The following is an 18262-nucleotide window of genomic DNA, read 5'->3' as shown; positions in this document are numbered from 1 at the left end:
TGCAGAACTCTTCCCAGCAAACATTTTAGAAACTTTAAACACAGATTAAGATAAACTTCTCACAAGGCTAATACAGAAATACCCTTCGAGTAACATGAGAAAGCCTAAAGTGTTTTCTAACAGGTGCATCGTTTAACTTAAGTCTCACAACAAACTTCCAGTTACAGGACAGAAATCCTCTTTCTAGGGTCAGAGATAACATACTTTCTCACCGTGTTTCACACTCTTACACATTCACAGGGATCACAACACCACAGCAGAAGTTAACAGAGCTACCACTGACCTCTGCTTTGAAAAGAGTTTTAGCACCTGTTGAATACATCACATAGTTGATACAAGAAGCAACAGATGCCTCTTCCAGAAGTACACTATTTAAAAGTTTACCTTTATTAGTTTCACATGTGTTCTGAATTACCAAGGCATATGTAATCTGTCAGAAGTTAATCATGTTGTCAGCCCAGGTAAAGCTGCTAACTCAGACACAGGATAGTGAAGCCCTAGAACATCAAGTGACAAATGCAAACTCTGAAAAGCTGCAAGTTTCCCTCTGTTAGCATTATGAGCAGTGACACAAACTTGAGCTTGCAGTTTTAATCAATGGCTGTTTTAAAAGACTTTCAAAGAAAGATTTAAGCTCTAACGTTAAGAGTTGAACCATCATCCCGCTGCATGGGGCACATCACCATTCTGTAGATGAATAACCATACAAAGCTGTATCATTCTGATACAGAAAGCCTGTGACAGAACTCAGGGGTTTCCATCCTTCCTTTCAAAACAGGAAATCAGCTTATTTACAGAGTAGATGTGACAAGCAACCTATCATTCAAAAGATGGCATTATTCAAAAGAAAACACACTGTGAGGCAGTTACATTACCACACTGGACATAATAGCTGCAAATGAAAAAAATAAATAATCTAACAACCCCAAAAAGCACATCTGTTTTTGGCAATCTCTGCAATCATCATTGTGCCTATGTCAGTTGTAAACTCTGTATTACACAACAGCAATTAAACAGCTGACATGACATAAATATTTAGTCACAGCGTGTCTCTACAGAAGTTAAATATTGAATACACTACTATTAAAAATTACCACAAGGCTCTAAATTTAGCTGCTAATTAGCTAAACAGTTGGGGAAAAAGTTGAACATTTCACCTCTGGAGCTTAGTGTGACCCTGTACTTTCATCAAAGTCTGCCAGATGAACGTTTCAAAATGTACATGCATCCAGTGTATGTGCCAGTATGGTGACTGGAAAAATAGATTTCAAAAAACCCAAGAAAAGTACCATCTGATTTGTTTCAGTTTTCCTTTCTGCCAAGAACATTACTTATGCCTGGGCACCTCCCAGGCAGCACCCAGAACACCACAGCGTTTTGGTTCTTGAAGAGGGCATGGACACAAGCACCAAGGGCAAACCAGTAACACGGTACCTGGCAGGTGCAAGGCATTTTAAAACCCACATGGGCAGTGAGGTGTCAGCAAGAAGCGCACTGTCTCAGAAAAACCACCTAAACCTTAATGCTGTACGTTTTTAACATTTTGCAATTAAAAATACCAGCTCAAATGGTTTAGAGCTGCTGCTGCATCTACTTCACAAGTTTTTTAAAAAAAAAAACCTTCTGTTCTTTATAAGGTTGATAGCCTTCAAAACTGTTCTGTAATTCTGTTAGCTATCTCTTCAAACCCGGTCTCTCCTCTAAGAATTGCTGAGATCAAGAGAAACAGTAAACCCTGCTATTTAAAGGGAACACTGCATTTCCTTATTTGAAGTTTTACAAAAACATTTCTGCACTAGGCTTCACATGCCATTTGCAACTCCCATCATTTACTGAGGTTTCTAACTCATACAAAATCCCACATGATGGAACTGCACACCAGAACCGATTACTCCACAAGTCTAGAAATTCAGATTGTTATAGTAATTAGTTGTCCAAACAAGAAGTTATAAGCAAGGTGATAAAATAGTAAAGAGACCTGATAGTGGTAAATGATAAGGACCTTATACAGAGGTATACAAAAAACTTTCAGTCAAGAGCAAGAAAAACATGAAGGGGGTAAAATTACAGTCTTATTTACTCACAAAATCTCAAACAACAGGAAGAAAGATCTTTATAGTACACTGAAGATAACAAGATTACTCCACCACCAAATAATCCTGATTACCTTTTTTATGTCTAGCCTTTTATGCATGGTATTTTAAATATATATGCTTAAAATAAAAGGAGATTTTTTCACTATACTGAAAGGTCTTACAAAGAATTTCCGCAGTCACCCTGCACCCCGAGATGATAGGTATACACAGGTATCATCTGATGTGCACTCAAGAAATGAACTAATAAGTCTGTGGATCATATCCTCCTCAGTAATGCAATGCACCACATGATTGGTAGTACACAATCTAAAAAAAAAAAAAATCCATTTAAGAATACTAGGAGTTCTACCAAGACAGGAGTAACCCACTGGGAAGAAATTTTTATGCCCGGGTAAAAGCATTGTGTGCCTTCAAGACAAATGTGATTGTGTCATGAGCAGTTCTCAGTTTTCTTACAGTTTGTTCTTAGCTCTCAAGTTTGAAGCAGCATTCTCCTGACTGCAGGCTGAAGCGTGTAACATTAAGAAACCCAGCTCATTAATTAACAGGGGTTGCTTCATGTAGCACATCCATCACAAAGCCACAAGCTTGTTTTCATCACTGTAAGTGGACTAACAGCACACACCCTGCAGGTTATCCATAAAGATGCATATTTAATTGCTATTACAACTATCATGTCAGATTTTTTTTATCAGATGATGATTTCAAAAAGTACTGAACCGTAAATTAAAATAAATCCTTTACTCTCATTTGTGCATTATCTGCACAACCCCTCAAATGGCAAAGTTAAAGTTGTTAGCAGCTTTGCCAAACCATGGCGATTCTGAAGCAAATGGTGGGATACCACCTTAATATTAAGCATTATGGATTGTAACTCTCCACAACCCCATCTGCTCTTGAAAAGTTGCTTTATCTAGTTGAATATAGAACCACAAGTTCTACATAAATTACCCAACGCCTACAAAAAGCAGAAAACACCTCACACTGGAAAAAAAGGCCTTTTATCTTTCTCCAGAAAGAGATCAAGAATCTGCCCCTCAAGCACATCAGGCTAGCACTTCAAAATTTGATTTTCCAGTAAAATATTCCATCACTTGCCCTCTGTTAGATTCATGAGCATTTGACCTCTCTACTTCCCAGCCCCAGTGGGTTTTTTGCTTTTCCAGGACAGAAGACATCTCTAGCAAGAACAGGATTTTTATAAATTTGAACAAACCATTTTTTCTATGAATAGTTAAACAGATAACTACACAATAGTTGCTCATACACATGCTTTACTTCTGGGACCACTAGAAGAGTAGTAGAGGATGACCCCAGTTGAACAACTCATGCCATTAATCCTCCTTTCCTGTTCTCTAGGAAATCATCAGCAGTAGAGTACTGCAAACCTAGTAATGCAGTTCTGAGTGAAACTTAACAGGTCAAGTCTACATCGCTCTCTGCTGCTGCTATTACTCTTGCCTACAAAGCATCACAGGTAGTTTCTACTAAAAGAGAAAGAAAAAAAGAAACAAAAGACGATAGTAACATGCCTGCAGGACTTTCACGAGAGAAATCCCAGCAGAATGCCTGCACTGAATTAAAGAGTGAAAGAACAGGTCAATGCAAACCACTGCTCTTTTGCATTGAATAAAAAACAAAACAGAAAACCAATTAAGCCTGAACACGGGGCGATGATGATTCAAAGCACCTACAGAAGGACAAGCTTGGGAGTTCCAGACCCCACACTCTGCACAGCAGTTCACATCTGCCTCTGCTTCCAAGCTGTATAATAAAGAATACATATTTTTAAATGAGCCTGACTATAGAGTAACTTTTCATAAAATCTTCTGAAACCAGTCAGACTAAATAACATCCAAATATAATAAAAAACAAGTTTATGCCTAACAAACTGTGGGACATGACAGAAACTCCCTCCTCCTGCAAGATTTTTTTACAATTAGTGTGTTTTAAAAACTGATGAGGTTTTCATCAGAGGACTGGCATCATATATTATACTAATCCACTGCTCAGGTTAATTTCTTGTAACACTCCCATCCCACCTGCATTTACCTGTTACGCTTGACTAAGCTACAAGGCAACAGTCTCTGCTTGCACAGAGTCCAGTGCAGTGGGATTCTGATCCGCAACTACAAGCCACCACAGAGGTAATGCAAATAGAATTGTTAGTATTTTTACTAATATACATCATTTTAACTGCTAAAATTGTTTACCTACTACATAAATATTAACTCTAGATGCTTTGGTGTGACCTTTGATAGGCTAATTGCATTTTTCTCTGAAAATAACAGCTTCTCAGTAACTTCACATACCTTTATGCCTACAAATTAGCAGGAAGGCTATTACAGGCTTTTAATGCAATACCAGTATTTAATGTCAAATACTGTTCGCTGACATGGAAACTAAGTTTTTCACTTAATGCAAATATTAGGAAAGCATCACAAAACTACTTCTGAAGTTTAGGACCATCAAATGCAAAACTTCTTCTAATTTATCAACTATCATCATCCATGTTGCTTGTCTGCACTGAGGTCACCTGAGTGTAGCAATTGCACACCACCTCTGTACACACAGAAAACAGAAGACCAAGACAAAATTGACTAGAAGTAGTAAGTTGAATTTGAAAGAAAATTAAAGCTTGCCCTGGAGTAGACAGGGCAGGAGATGATACCTTTTAGTACTAATGACTATGCATTTCACAAAAAATTGTTCATTTTATTGTTAATTTACTTTTTAAATCTGCATTTTCAGAACACCAGATGGCAACTTAAATGCTTGAACTCTGATTTATTTAAAGGGAAACTTTCCAAAATCCTACACCTATCTTCAGCCTATATTACTTCTTATAGCCAACCAAGCACCACATGAAGAGATTAACATGGCTATCAAAAAGCCACCTGAAAGACTTCAGATATTTTTTCCTATAAAGGTATAGTTCTTCATTTTGACACACATCCTATTTCCAGCAGGTGAGTTTACTCTGGCACACTGGATACCAAGTATGTCTCATTCTATCATATCTTCTCTGAAATCACGCACACACAAGGATTTATCATGCAAGGATAGTATCTTGCATAATATCATTTATTTTTCCTTGTTTCCCTTCCCTCGCCACATAGGTGGCTTGCTCTCACTTAACCAAGCAGGATTTTTTGGTGTTCACTTTTCTTTAAAGTATCTATTGAATGGAAGTCAGACAGATTAATCTTCCCATTCCACTACTGAAGGAAACAACAACAAGGCATGCTAAGAGCTCTACACAGAGCAGTAAAGTTATGGAAACTGTTGCACTTTCATCAGGAAAGGCAGTTTTCATTCTAAGACTGAAAGTAATTCCTGACTTGGGAATGAAAACTAGAAAAGATACTGTACTTTGCTGGCTAACAGACTCACCAGCATCTCAGTGTGATAGTGTCACAGCAAATGGACCTGTCACTTAATAAATTCTGTTTATTTCACAAAACAACTGCAATTTCTACAGTATTTTAACAGCTGCTTCAAATTTTTTAAAGTTAAGATGCAGCAATTGATGGCCTATTTGACCTTTCCAAATTCTTCAAAGAAACACTAACGCTTCAAAAGATACAACACATGACAAAATACCAGAAGCTTTAGCACTTGCTTAGAGGGAACAAGTTAAATGCTGTGCATGAAGAATGTCAGTTTAGCAATGCTGGGAACAACAAACTTCCTTGTTTCAATTACCGAATGTTCCTCCTCCCAATTTACTAATACAATCTAAGTTTTCCACATACTTCACTACACCACTAACCAGAAAGCGGCCAGTGCACACTCATGATGCTGCCTGTGACTCTAGGCAGTACAGTTCATAAAAGTAAAGGAAATAACTAACCCAGCTCTGCTGGGTAGGATTTTATGGACAGCACCTTCAACAGAAAAATTCTGAAGTTGGCAGAACAGGATGAAGTATTTTATAATGAAAGACAAGATTAAAAGCATCACTTGGAGCTATATGGTTAATATTTAAGGTAGCTCCAAGGGTGAGGTTAGAAGTCTGACATTGTTTAACAGGTCTTAATAGGCTTATCATCTTGGAATATCACTTATTCTTTTGAATTCTACGTTTCAAGTCTGCAATCAGTGCTATGCTTAAGCAAGAGAAGGTCAAAAACTGTATTAGGAACTTCTAGGATGCAATTTTTTTTTTAGTGCTTTGAATTACTCTAAGACACACACATAGCTTCAAAGGAAATTTTTTAAGTTTATCATCACATTCTTGGACCACACAATAAATGTCTTATTCAGGGAAGCCAAAATCTTACTACAAGGATCTCAAACTCAAATGCGTGCAGAACTAGAATACTAGAAAAGATTTGATGCAGACTGATGGGACAGCTGTTACAGTACTCCTAGAATACATCTTTGGTCAGAACAGGTCTGAGAAAGTGAGAAAGAAAACAGTCTACATCTACGTAAAGTCCAGTTGAGAGGCATATACAGAACCAAATAAAATGTTAATAAACTGCAGTGATAAATGAGAAGATACAATTACAAGATTTCTTCCAACACAAATGTATACAGTAATCCTTGACTATGCAAAGACTATTTTAATAAACAGCTGTTCTGCAAAACAAAGAGCCTAGGATGAACTCCCCTTCAGCTCTTGGCTCTGGGTGTTTTTGGATGACTTGAAAGGCATTAATTTACCTAAAATATGTTAGCTTAAGTTTTGAAACATGCTCAGGACCAAATCTGAAGTGAAATTAAACTACTTACAAAAAAGTGTCATGTAACTTTAAGGTTTTGTAATAAGAAAAGGAAGCTAATGTTTTTGCCAATGATTATTTCATTAACCTCTTTGCCAAAAACAGAATTTAACCCAAATAATCCAGTGACTTCAGTATTACTTCCTCTTTCGAAAAAAGCCACCATCCTCCATTACAAGCTTAACTGAAATCAGAAGCAATTCTTGCTTAGTGTTTCATACATTGTTTTAAGAGTATCACCTGCTGGGTGCACATTTGTTCAGTTAGAGAACCCCACCTTTTTAGAGTATCACTGTAATCAAAACTACTGGTAATTCAGGTTTTGACTTGCTGTTAAGTATGGACTGTTCCAATATTTGAGCTTAGATTTAACAACAATAATTCTTCCTTGCAAGTCAAAATAACTGTGTACAGACTCTCCTAAAAGCTCCAGTCTTTGAATCCAGGTGGTTAAAATACACAACATTAATTAAGGAACAGAAAATTATAATCATAACAAAATAATTACAAACTAAGCTGGAAACTATTCATAAAAAAAGATCCCACTCCCTTCTTTACAATACAAATCTTTTCGACATCTACTACAAAATATTGGACAACAAGATTTAAACAGGAACAGGGACACAAACCTAAGATCCTGGAGACATGCCAACAAAGACAATGATATTTTGGCCAAACTGTTTGCCTTGCTGCTTTAAACAGCAACATGTTGACCATTTTCTGCCCCTATCTGTTGGGCAGCAGCAACACTGAATGGGAATGAAACTCTGAGATAAGACTGCAAATCCCACACATACAGGTAGCTCAGCACTTAAAGTAACTGTGCCCCAATGCATTCTTCACTTGTGCTTTATTTTTCTAATTCCTAGAACAAGAAGCAGAAGCCCATAGGATCCATCAAAATGTGTGAGCATAAGCCTTCAGAGCCAGGATATGTAAAAGCAAGTTACTTTGGACATTGGTCTGTTGATTCATCAGTTCCTTGTTTGAACAACAGTCAGTCAGGCTTTGTTGTGAGGCAACCTGTGACAGCACCACAACCTGTGAAAATATGCTTATGGATACCAACACTGACTGAAAACAAAACCATAAAGCTGCCAACATCACTGTAAAGATTCTCAAACATTTCATTAATTTTCTGACACGTGAGATTTATCAAATGGTTAAATATTTTTTCCTCAACATAATTACCATTTAACTAACATTTAATTTGTCAAGATTCCCTGTCAGATCACTGGCATCCTGTGATTATAAAACACTTGAAAATAGAATGCAGAACATTAGGTCTGCTGAGAAATACAGAGAAACACTTTAATAGAATAACAAATCTACAGTTTTTTGAAGTAGGTGTGTAACTCCAATACCAAGACAGATGGAAGTCTGCTTTATGAATACCATCAATAAAGTGTTAATATTCATCATTGTTTATTTCCAGAAGATAGCAGGGAAGGGCCAGTATGAAGCTGAGGGAGAATTAATTTAAGCAAAGGGAAAAATACTGTTGTTTCTTTGCAATTATCAGAAGAAATCTAACAGCAAAATTAAATGATACAGTATTTACACTTGCACACAGCCCAGCACTAGCTTTAGTTAAAATAACTGATCTACAACTACACTCAAGACTCAGTATATTCCTGAACAAGTCCCATGTGAACTACTGATAGCATCTGAAGATGTCATTTCCAGAGTCTGTATTTGCCAGTGTTGGCTATTTTCAATAGTGAAAGTGATGCAGGCATTTTAGGAAGGAGTCTAACAGATGAAGTAATTCTGTGTCTAATTTATCATAGGCTACCACGCTACATAGATTTCTACAGATATCTAGAGGCATTAATTTTCTATTTATCCATCTGCGTAACAGTCCAGAACTAAAAGTCACGTATAGCTACTACTACCTTAAATACACGTACACTGAACCCGAGGTACCTATGAACCCCAGATGGCCACAAACGCTATCCAGAATAAACCTGTACTGTAGGATACACTCTCAGGGATACCAACTCCTTACGTGCCAACAGCCTTATGCTAGTAACAACAGAGCTGCTGGAAGTGCAGAGGTGGCAATCCATTCAGCTTATGAACAACTGATTCCTTTTGTATTACATCATTCAACTACCCATTAAGGAGCTGGACTGACAGGATCCAGAATATGCATAGCCCAGCCCTCCATGGTAAACGAGGGTTAGAAAAGATTAAGGCTCAAAGAAATTGGTGATTCATCAGGGCGTCAAAACAGCATTTCCCCAATTCCCTGCAATGTTCTAGGCCAAGTAGCTAGCCACATATTAGTAACCCCTGTCAGTCTTTCAATTTTGGAGGTAATTGCTGTTCCTGAAACATATACCCAGACACAAAATACCTGCACCAGCACACATCACAGAACGAATACTGTCACGGCTATCCTAATCGCACAATTATGCTGTATTACAGTCACACCTAATTTAAGTACTCCAAAGTACCTCTGTTGTCTGCAGGTATTACTTTGTAGTGCGTGCTTCCTAATACGGGGGGACACCCCCCTTAAAAAGCGTATTTAACAGCAACAAACACAGACAACACAAACAGGAAAGATCAGTGAAAAAGGGATTATAAATCCTTGGCTCCATCACATCACCAAAAATTAAGAACTATCAACTAAGAACAAATTAATAGAACTTGTTTCTCCCACACTACTTTGTAGAACTTGGCTAGATTAATTTAAGCGTATGGGTGGTACAGAAATCAACCTCTAGTTTGTTTCTAACAAGTTCCTCAAACTTACTGGTTTTAGATAATTTTTTATCATGAGCCAGTCAAAGCCAGCATATCCTTAAAGAGAAAGAAACAGATTCTTGGAATAGCAATGGGTCTTCAACTGCTTCGTATTTACAGCACTGAATTATATTTATTGACCAGGTGAAGTATCACCAAGTTTCACATTCAGAGAAAGTGCTTCAGAAGTATTCTGTTTTTGTGTTTGACTTATGACACACTAGCTTGCCTCGAATTCAGCACAGTTAATACATAGGAAAAGAAAACAGAACTTCCCCAAGCATTAGCTTACAGCTGTATTTACAACATTTTCAAACCATACCTTTGGTAAAGCATATAACCAGTTCATGGGGGAAGAGGGTGTGCGTGCACGTTTTCTCTTTTTTGAGGTATCACAATAAAACAGCATTATTTCAAAGTTCATGTTTTACATCACTTTCCCTCCCTAATTTAATGTCTGGCTTACATGGCGAAATCCACCTGTCTCGATCTTGTTTTATATTGACTAAAATAACAGTATTATTTTTCAGCATGTGTATGACTTGCTTTGGAAACAACACTGCTCAAATACCTTTCCAGGGCCTTTACTACAAGAGTAGCTTTTGCTGTCATCTGCTATACAGTTCTCCACACACTATTGCCTCTTTCAAAACTGCATGGGGAGGGTTTTCTTTCTTACAACGTCCTGTTTTGTAACATCCTTCCTTTCCTACTCATACCTGTGTGCCCATTCTGAATGCAAGTACAAGAGACATGCAATACTCACGTTGGTTTAGTATCACTGATTACATACAGGAATAAACACAGCCAGAGTCTTTTCTAGTTATGTCTAAGAGTTACACAAACTTGTATAAAAATGTCATTTTGCTAGTAGATGCTTGAAGGAACAGAACACTATGCAAACCGCATTTTTTACAATGTCTTAAGCCATGTAAGAGTTCCTCACGGTGCATGTACATGCACCCACAAACAAAAAAAATCACACCATCAAAGCTTCGTATTCTCTAGACTTGAAACTGTGCTTCTTTGCTTGCTTAATCTGGTCTCTTCTGCCTTTTTCTCTGTGCCAGCAAGTGCCTTCTTGACACTGCATTTGTTAGCTACCTCTCAAGCCACCTTTACACCTTCCTTCACCAAGCATCTCTAAGACAAGAATGCTTTTCAAGATCAATAAGGCCACTGCCCTTAACAAAAACTGCTTCTTCCAACACAGGCACAAGAAAAGATAAGACAATTGCTCTACAGGCTTATTCATGTACTTTACCTGTTAATTTATGAGAATGTGAATGTCTGATGAATATATACAGGCACCACGGAATTAAAGATTAATAGCACTGAAGGGCCCAAAAGCCACCTATTTTAAGAAAATTAAACTGATGAAACACATCTACACCTAATTACTTTGTTCTTTATAAGTCTGTCCTTGTTACCTTTCAGCTGTCACTTTGGATTTGTCACACACTATGGCCAGAAACATGCCTTTTCCGTGTCTAGCATGTGCATTTTGTGAGGTAATGTAATAAATATTTAACAAAGAGTTTATATTACCATGCCAATTAAGCTCACAACTGATTTAAAGCCAAAGCCACTGCCAGATATGAGACCTGAGACACAGCAACAGATCCCCACAGAACATGTGTATTAGACAAACCTGACTATTTATTTTGCATTTCAGTAAAATAAAGCATGCAGTTCATTTCACTCTAAACAAGGAAGAGTCAGAAATTGCCTACATGGTTACCACATGTCTCACAGAAACAAAAAAACCCTAAAGCTCCCACAACTGCCTCCAGTTCTAGATCTTCCATCTTGCTCTGTATTGAAGCAGATTTAAGTCCTAGCCACATATCTAAACAATATATCTATGTACATATCAGTGATCCATACCTTTCTATGTGTATATTTGCATTAGAGCAAGCCATAAAAAGCAACCATGGCAGAACACACTTGCGCCAACACCTTTATTCCCTTAAGGCATTTGTGTGTAAACACTTGAAAAAACATGAATAATTACAAGGGAAACAATTCAATCTAACCCAGAACACCTTGTGCACTTAAGGACCCGATTATATACCATGAAAATATACAATCATTTAGGAACATCCAAGAGGTCAAATGCATCATTTATGCAAATCCTTTATTTCAGTTTCAATAAGCTTTTATTTTTTTTCCCCAAAAAACCCGTAAGACCAATTAAACTTAAGAGTAACTTTGGCTTCCATATAAATAGCATACACATATAAATGACAACACACCTAGAAGAATAAAATTTCCTACAGACATTACATATGTTTTCTGTACATGCTTTATCAGGCTTCATCCTAGTTTTTGCCTTCCTTTCACTTCTTGCAGAATTAATAATAAAAAAGTCAGAAAATATCAATGTTTTTCTAATAGCTAAGGTGATTAAGCTGAATAGCTTCATATCTCAAGAATTAACTTGAAGAAATGCTTACAAGTCAGCAGGAAACAAGTGAAAGTTCAACTGATAAAAAAGTTACCAGATCAGAATCAAAACCCTGGAGTTGTGAAATCTCAGCCAGTTTAAAAAAAAAGAAAACAACCTGCTTTGACCTTTGAAAAATTATCCAATCCATAAAAACCAAGTTCATTTGACACAAAACTTAAACCACATGAAAGGTTAAAGCCTTTCGACAGCCATCCTGAGGCAGTACTTAAGATTTCTACTCCAATTTTACTAAGGATTCAGACGGAGGTTGACAAAACTAGGCCAGAGACAAGACGCAAGATCAGAAGCCAGAATTCCCATGGTTTTACCCCAACTGTGACTCAAGTTTAAACAGTGGTTTTGAAACCAGCTCGCTCTCTGTGGCCACAGGCAAGTCTTAACCACTTTGCCTCAATTCCCTTACCTGCAGAATAAAATAATTATACTTATCTGCCACACAGGAATCTTGTACAACACTGTTTGGCAACTGCACATCTGTTTAAACTGTGGACAAAGCTATGTAGTAATTTTGAGCATCTGCACAGCCTGAAACTGAGAGTGAAAACAACTTGGCTGAGGCAGCTAGTGAAGGCCCGACAACAACAAAATCCTAGGGGCAAAACACTGTTTGTGCGGTAGCTGCTTTTGCAAGTATTGCTTCGTAACCTGCGAGCACAGCTGGCCTGCTGGCTCCTGCACCAGCCACTCACCCGGTCAGGGCACAGCTCTCGGGAAGAGCCAGCGCTGCCCTGCACTGCCCGCAGCAATCGGCGAGGGGCCGGTACCGCCCGCGCCTGCCGCTTCCTCCAGCCGCGCTCATCCGAGAGGGTCACAGCTCCTCACCGCCAAGGGTGCACGGCCCGAAAGCGCCATGAAGCCGGTGCTCCAGGCGTGCCCTCGCACCGCTCGCCCCCTCCCCGCCGTCCCCACCGGCGTTCGCACCCACTGCCCACCGAGATCCTCGGCAACGCCAAACCGGCGCGGGGGGCAAAGCTCACTCGGCCGCTGCCCGGCCATCGTTTGCGACCGGGGCAGCGAGCGCCGCTCGGTGAGACCGCAGTGCGGGAGCGGCCCCGGCAGCCCAGCCCGGCAACTCGCCTTTCCCCCCGCCACCAGCAAGGCCCCGAACCGGGATCCCTCCTCTTCCCTCCTACCTCTCCCCCGGGAACCGCCTCGGGTGGGAAGATGGCGGCTCCGGCCGCCTCCCCGGTGAGAGGGGGGCGGCGGGTGGCGGAACGGGGGGGTGTCTCCCCCCTCCCGCTCTGCCACTCCCCCTCACACCGGGAGATGGCGGGGGGGGGGAGGTGGGGGTGGGGGGTGGGGGGGGGGTGGGGAGGGCGGCCCAAGCGGGCACCGCCGCCAGGAGGGCGCGAGCCCCGGGAGGCCCCTCGCACTCACCTGTCACCAGCAGCCGCCGCCGCCCTCGGGCCGGGCCTCGAAGGGGAGAAGACAGGCGGGCACGGGGGGGGGGGGGATGCTCTCCGCTAGCGCCGAGGCCTCTCGCTTCTGCCGGGCTTTCCGCTAGCGTCGGGGCCGCTCGCTGCGCCGCCGCCGCCGCCGGGGCCTCGCCGCCGCCGGATGCCAGGAGAGGAAGAGCGGAGAGCGGGGCGGGGGCCGGGAGGAGGAGCAGGCGGCGGCAGCACAGCGGGGAGGGGGGGGGCGCGGAGGAGGAGGAGGCGGCGGCGGCGGCTCCGGGGCCCGAAACGTCTCCCAGCCGAGACTCAACCACCCGCTCGCATGAGAGACCCGCTTCCGGCTCCCGGCGGAAGTCCCTCCTCCGCCGGCGGAAGGGATTGGCCAGCGACACTGCGCGGAGCGGCGCGCTCTGCCGGCACCAGTGCCCGCGGATTGGCGGAGTGGGCCCCGCGCGCGGCGTGACGAGTCGAAGCACGTGATGCACCTGACGTCACCCGCTCTGAATGCGCGCGCGGAGGCGGACCGACACCGCCCGCCCACTCCAGGCATTTTATCTCCTCGCACTTGCCGTAGCCCCTCCGCCGGACCCCACCCCGCCCGCCCCGCCCCCGGCGCTCCAGTCGCGGGGCCTCGCCAGGCCGCCCGGCGCCGCCGCGGGGTCGCATCGGTGCCTTCCCAGGTGACGGGGAAATGGCGTTTGCTTGCGCGCCGAGCACCCTGCGGCAGGGAGCGCCCGGCCGGTGCCCGGAGCCCTGACAGACCATCGCTGCGGCTCTCAGGGCAGCGCGGGCCGGCCGGTGCGGCGGCCGTGCCCCTTCACGCCGGGAAGGGACGGAGCCGGCCCGAGCAGGCCGGGCAGCGGGGCCGGGCGGGCCTCCCTGCCCCTGCCGGCCCTGGCTCGGGGCCGTGAGGCCGGGCTTTCGGCTCCCTGCGCTGACGCGGGGCGTGTTGTTGCTTTCTGAAACGCCGCCACACAGCGATGGGAGCAGGCAGGTGCCGGTCCCGAAATTTCAGACCCTGCCAGCGAAATATGCTAGGTCTTTATATGGCAGCTTCTACTGGGGTAAGGCTGAGCCGTTGTGGCTTCAAAAGGAAGTGATAAACGTCAGTAGGGTTTAAGGAGAAAATGCCATGAAAGAGCCTTCTGCTTCATGTGGGTTGTGAACGCTACAAGACCCTTGTCTCGGTAGAACTCCTGAATTCCTGGCCTCAGTTTACCAAGTGGGGGAATAGATTATATCTTCAATTAATAAAACTGAAGTGAGATTGAAGAGTTCTTTTGTTTGACCAAAGAACAAACAAGGCTTGTCACACAATTCTGCTTACTCAGTGGAGATCATAATTTGTTCTTAACTATAGTTAATTAGGCAAATGGAAAACATGGTTTCTTCTCAGGACTTAAAAAAACCAACCAAACAAAAAAATCCACTAGAAAGAGTCGTGTTCTAGGACTTCTCCCGGTCCTCAGCTTGCCTTCTACCTCAAACGTGGCAAAGCTACATCACCGTACAACCTGCTGGCAGTAATTATCTGTACCATGCATTGCTGCCTATCATTGCATCTCAGAAATTACTCCAGATAGAGCCTTCTGCATCCTGTTTTTAATCCTTACTGATAAGAGTCATATTCCTGCCTTCAGAGTGTCTGCTAGAAACTCCCATAGAGACAATACTGCAATTAACTGAGAAGACCTATTCTAAGGACACCCAAGTACCCTTTGGAACTGTTTTTGAGGTAGATGTATTGTTCCAAATCCCTCGCTACTAGAGGCAATAAAGCACATCATAGTGCCTGAAATGAGGTCAGGTCTTCCCAGACACGAAGCTTTACTGTTCATCCAAGGGGAGTGTGTCTCAGCATTCATTCTTGGGCAGACAACTGTTTCTGCAAGCAGAGGTGGTGTGTTCCTTAGGAAGTTGTTTCAGTTTCACAGAACTGTTATGAGGAAAAAACACTGAGCAAACCATCGGGCGGAGCCTGATCAGGAAAAGTAATAAAACTTCTCTTTGAGCATAGGTATTTAGAACAGCAGGAAGTGCCTCAAGTAGTGCAAGAAGTATTAGGTGGTCACCATGTAGCTGCTATATAAAAACTGAGTCTCAAACAGTGAAACAATTGTTATTCCTAATACGAGCTCAATAAAATTGTTCTTTAATACTTGACTATTTTTCATCAGACAACAGTTCTTGTCAAAAAAAAGGGGAAAAAAAAAGGTCTAATTTTAAGCTCTCTGACATCACGAGCCCCATTATATCTGTGTTCTAGAGGGGCCTCAGCATCCCTGATACTTAGCCCTCTGGACATACTGTCTTCATGCCTCCTCCAGGCTGTACCCCCATGCAATACCTGAGCAGAAAACCAAACACATCTGACCAGTAAGACTGCACTGTATCATTCCTTCTGCTAACTCAGCGTTCATGACTGCAGAGCTCATCTTCTCCTTTTCTGTAACTGAAGGAGCGTGTGAGAGAGAAAGAAAACAACTGGTTCTTCTGAAAACCAGCCACATGATAGGTTGGAGTTTTCTTTAATGGACAGAGTTTGTTCTGTTTTGGATTTTTTGCCCAAAGCAGCTTAATTGTGTTATTAAAGGAGAAAAATACCCTTGAGACTAAATTTTTAAAAAGCCCAATGCTATAAAAGTGTTATATATGGATAGACATGTCCTATATATGTATTTGGTTTATGATTTTTTTTTTGTCCTTATTCTTAAATTTTATTGTGGTTGAGTAACAGTCAAACTCTTGCACTTTTTCCATAAAGTAATACAAGTTTTCTACTTGCCTGGGCCACTCCTAATTCTCTTCTCGGTGTGGGGGATGTAGAACTTGTAGAACTTAATCACTGAATGCTTCCATTTTTTAATGGCACACTGCTGAGATCAAAGGGATTTGACCTTTTCCTTGGTGCACTGGTAACTGAGGAATGTGTGTACAGACATGAGTAAAATACTACAACAAGGGATGCTGTGTGGTAATAGAAACTACTCCTGTTTGTTCTGCAGCTCAAACTCAGCAGTCTGGAGAGAGAATGCATCTCTGAAGGAACAGTGTGCGTGAAAAATAGGATTGTTAGTCCACTAAAGCCAAGATTAGACTAACTGGCTGATTCTTTCTTGGTCTGTGGTCAAACAGATGTAGAAGGAACTATGTAAGTTACTTGTCAATATATTGTTAAAATTCTATTTCATAAGTGTTGTTTTTTTTTAAATCTGGATTCCTAGTTCAGCAAAAAAGAATGAGGTATTTGGTACACTTAAGAAGGTAACTCCTTACAAAGAGGAACTGCAAAAAATACAGTATTCCTGGAAGCTAAACCTAGAATTATCAGTCAGAAACTCAAACCCTTAAAAATGACTAAATGTACTGGAATACTTGGGCTTTACAGTCTTCATGATTTCCTCTAAGTATGATACAAAGGATAATATTTCCTTCCTCCCTCCCAAGAGCATAGAGAATTAATTCACTAAAGTTTGTGAAGCACTCAGGTGACATGATAAAAACTTCCACTGAAACAGGACTAGATTTCTGCTTTGTAAGGAAGTTCCTATTTTGGGCTACCTCCCCCCGCCCCTCCCCCCCTCCCCTTTTCACTCCTTTAAAATACGCTCTAGTAGTTGCATTCTCAAAATATTTTATCCTGCAGATCTATGGGATAAGGCTTCATGGATCACCAGTATTTAAGAATTGCTGACCTGGAACACTTGCCAAAACCCACAAACCGCTCAATTACTTTGCAGTTTGTGAGACCTTATGAGCCAAGTGATATTTTACAACTCCTGATGCTGTTACCCAGCTTTGCAGGAAGAGAGAGATCTTTTCAAACATAAGATGCTAAATGATTGCACACAATGGGTTATTCCTGTCATAAAACTGCGACTTAAATAGAATTCAGTAATAATTCTGCATTGCACTGATTTGATGAGTGGCTTTTTAAATATATATTATTTCTATGTCAGTATCTTTCATAGGTCACAAGTAAATAGTTTACTATCTTTTACAAAGACAGTCCCTATTCCAAGTAGACTACCATCTCAACAGTCAAATCAGACAACGATGAAGAGAAGCTAAATACTGATTCCAAAGGGACAGGAAACTAACAGAGATGAAGTGACCTGCCAAAAGATTATACAAGATATCTACATTTGAGTCCCAGCTCTGTGTGGAATGCTATAGTACAGTGAAATGTTCAGGCCTCCTTTGTAGCTAAATGAAAATTCATTATCAAGTGAAATGCCGAAAGTCCATTATTGAGCACATAGAATTATGATCCCTGTTACTCATGCGTCTCTGAGGGTAGGAATGATTCAGGTTCAGATGAGGTAAGCCAGAGATATGTTCCAATATAACATCTTACTTGATTTTTAATGATGTAACCTTCATTTTCTCCACCAAGTGCAGATGTGTAATAAAGAGTATACAGACCTGATAAAAAACAGGTGTGATAATTTGGATCTGTTTCTTTTCTAGTTGAAGAATCATTTATAGCATAATGGCGAGGCTATCATGAGACACTTTATTAATTATATCCAGTGCCAAAAATCAGTTTTACTGAAATGATATGCACAGATAGCAGCGCTGAGAACCTACACATGTGATTGACAACATGAACATGTGCGTTCTGACTTTCTTGGATCAGCTGCTATGTTTGTTAACAAACGTTGTAAAGTGCTGCTGTAGAACTAGTTCAAACAAAACTATACTTAGCAGATTTTTCCCTGTAGCCTTCTCCCTTTGGCAGGTTAGTCATATTTCTTTGAGACATAAAAGACCATTTTAAAATAAGTGTAGGTGCCAGCCATCGTTAAACTTTGATTTTCATTA

The 18262-nt window shown here is 41.4% G+C and overlaps 1 protein-coding gene across 2 annotated transcripts in view; it reads right to left on the bottom strand.

Annotated features, from left to right (window-relative positions):
• Positions 1–13790, bottom strand: part of LARP4B (La ribonucleoprotein 4B) — a 58415-nt gene extending 44625 nt beyond the window's left edge. For both annotated transcript variants that reach the window (XM_055805089.1, XM_055805088.1), the window contains exon 1: positions 13422–13790. The gene's annotated coding sequence lies outside the window, so the exon portion shown is untranslated. The remainder of the gene's footprint in view (positions 1–13421) is intronic.
• Positions 13791–18262: the final 4472 nt, after the last annotated feature.

Source organism: Falco peregrinus, chromosome 5 (genome assembly GCF_023634155.1).
Source record: "Falco peregrinus isolate bFalPer1 chromosome 5, bFalPer1.pri, whole genome shotgun sequence".
NCBI classification, from domain to species: Eukaryota; Metazoa; Chordata; class Aves; order Falconiformes; family Falconidae; genus Falco; species Falco peregrinus.
This window is presented reverse-complemented; position numbering and strand designations above follow the sequence as displayed.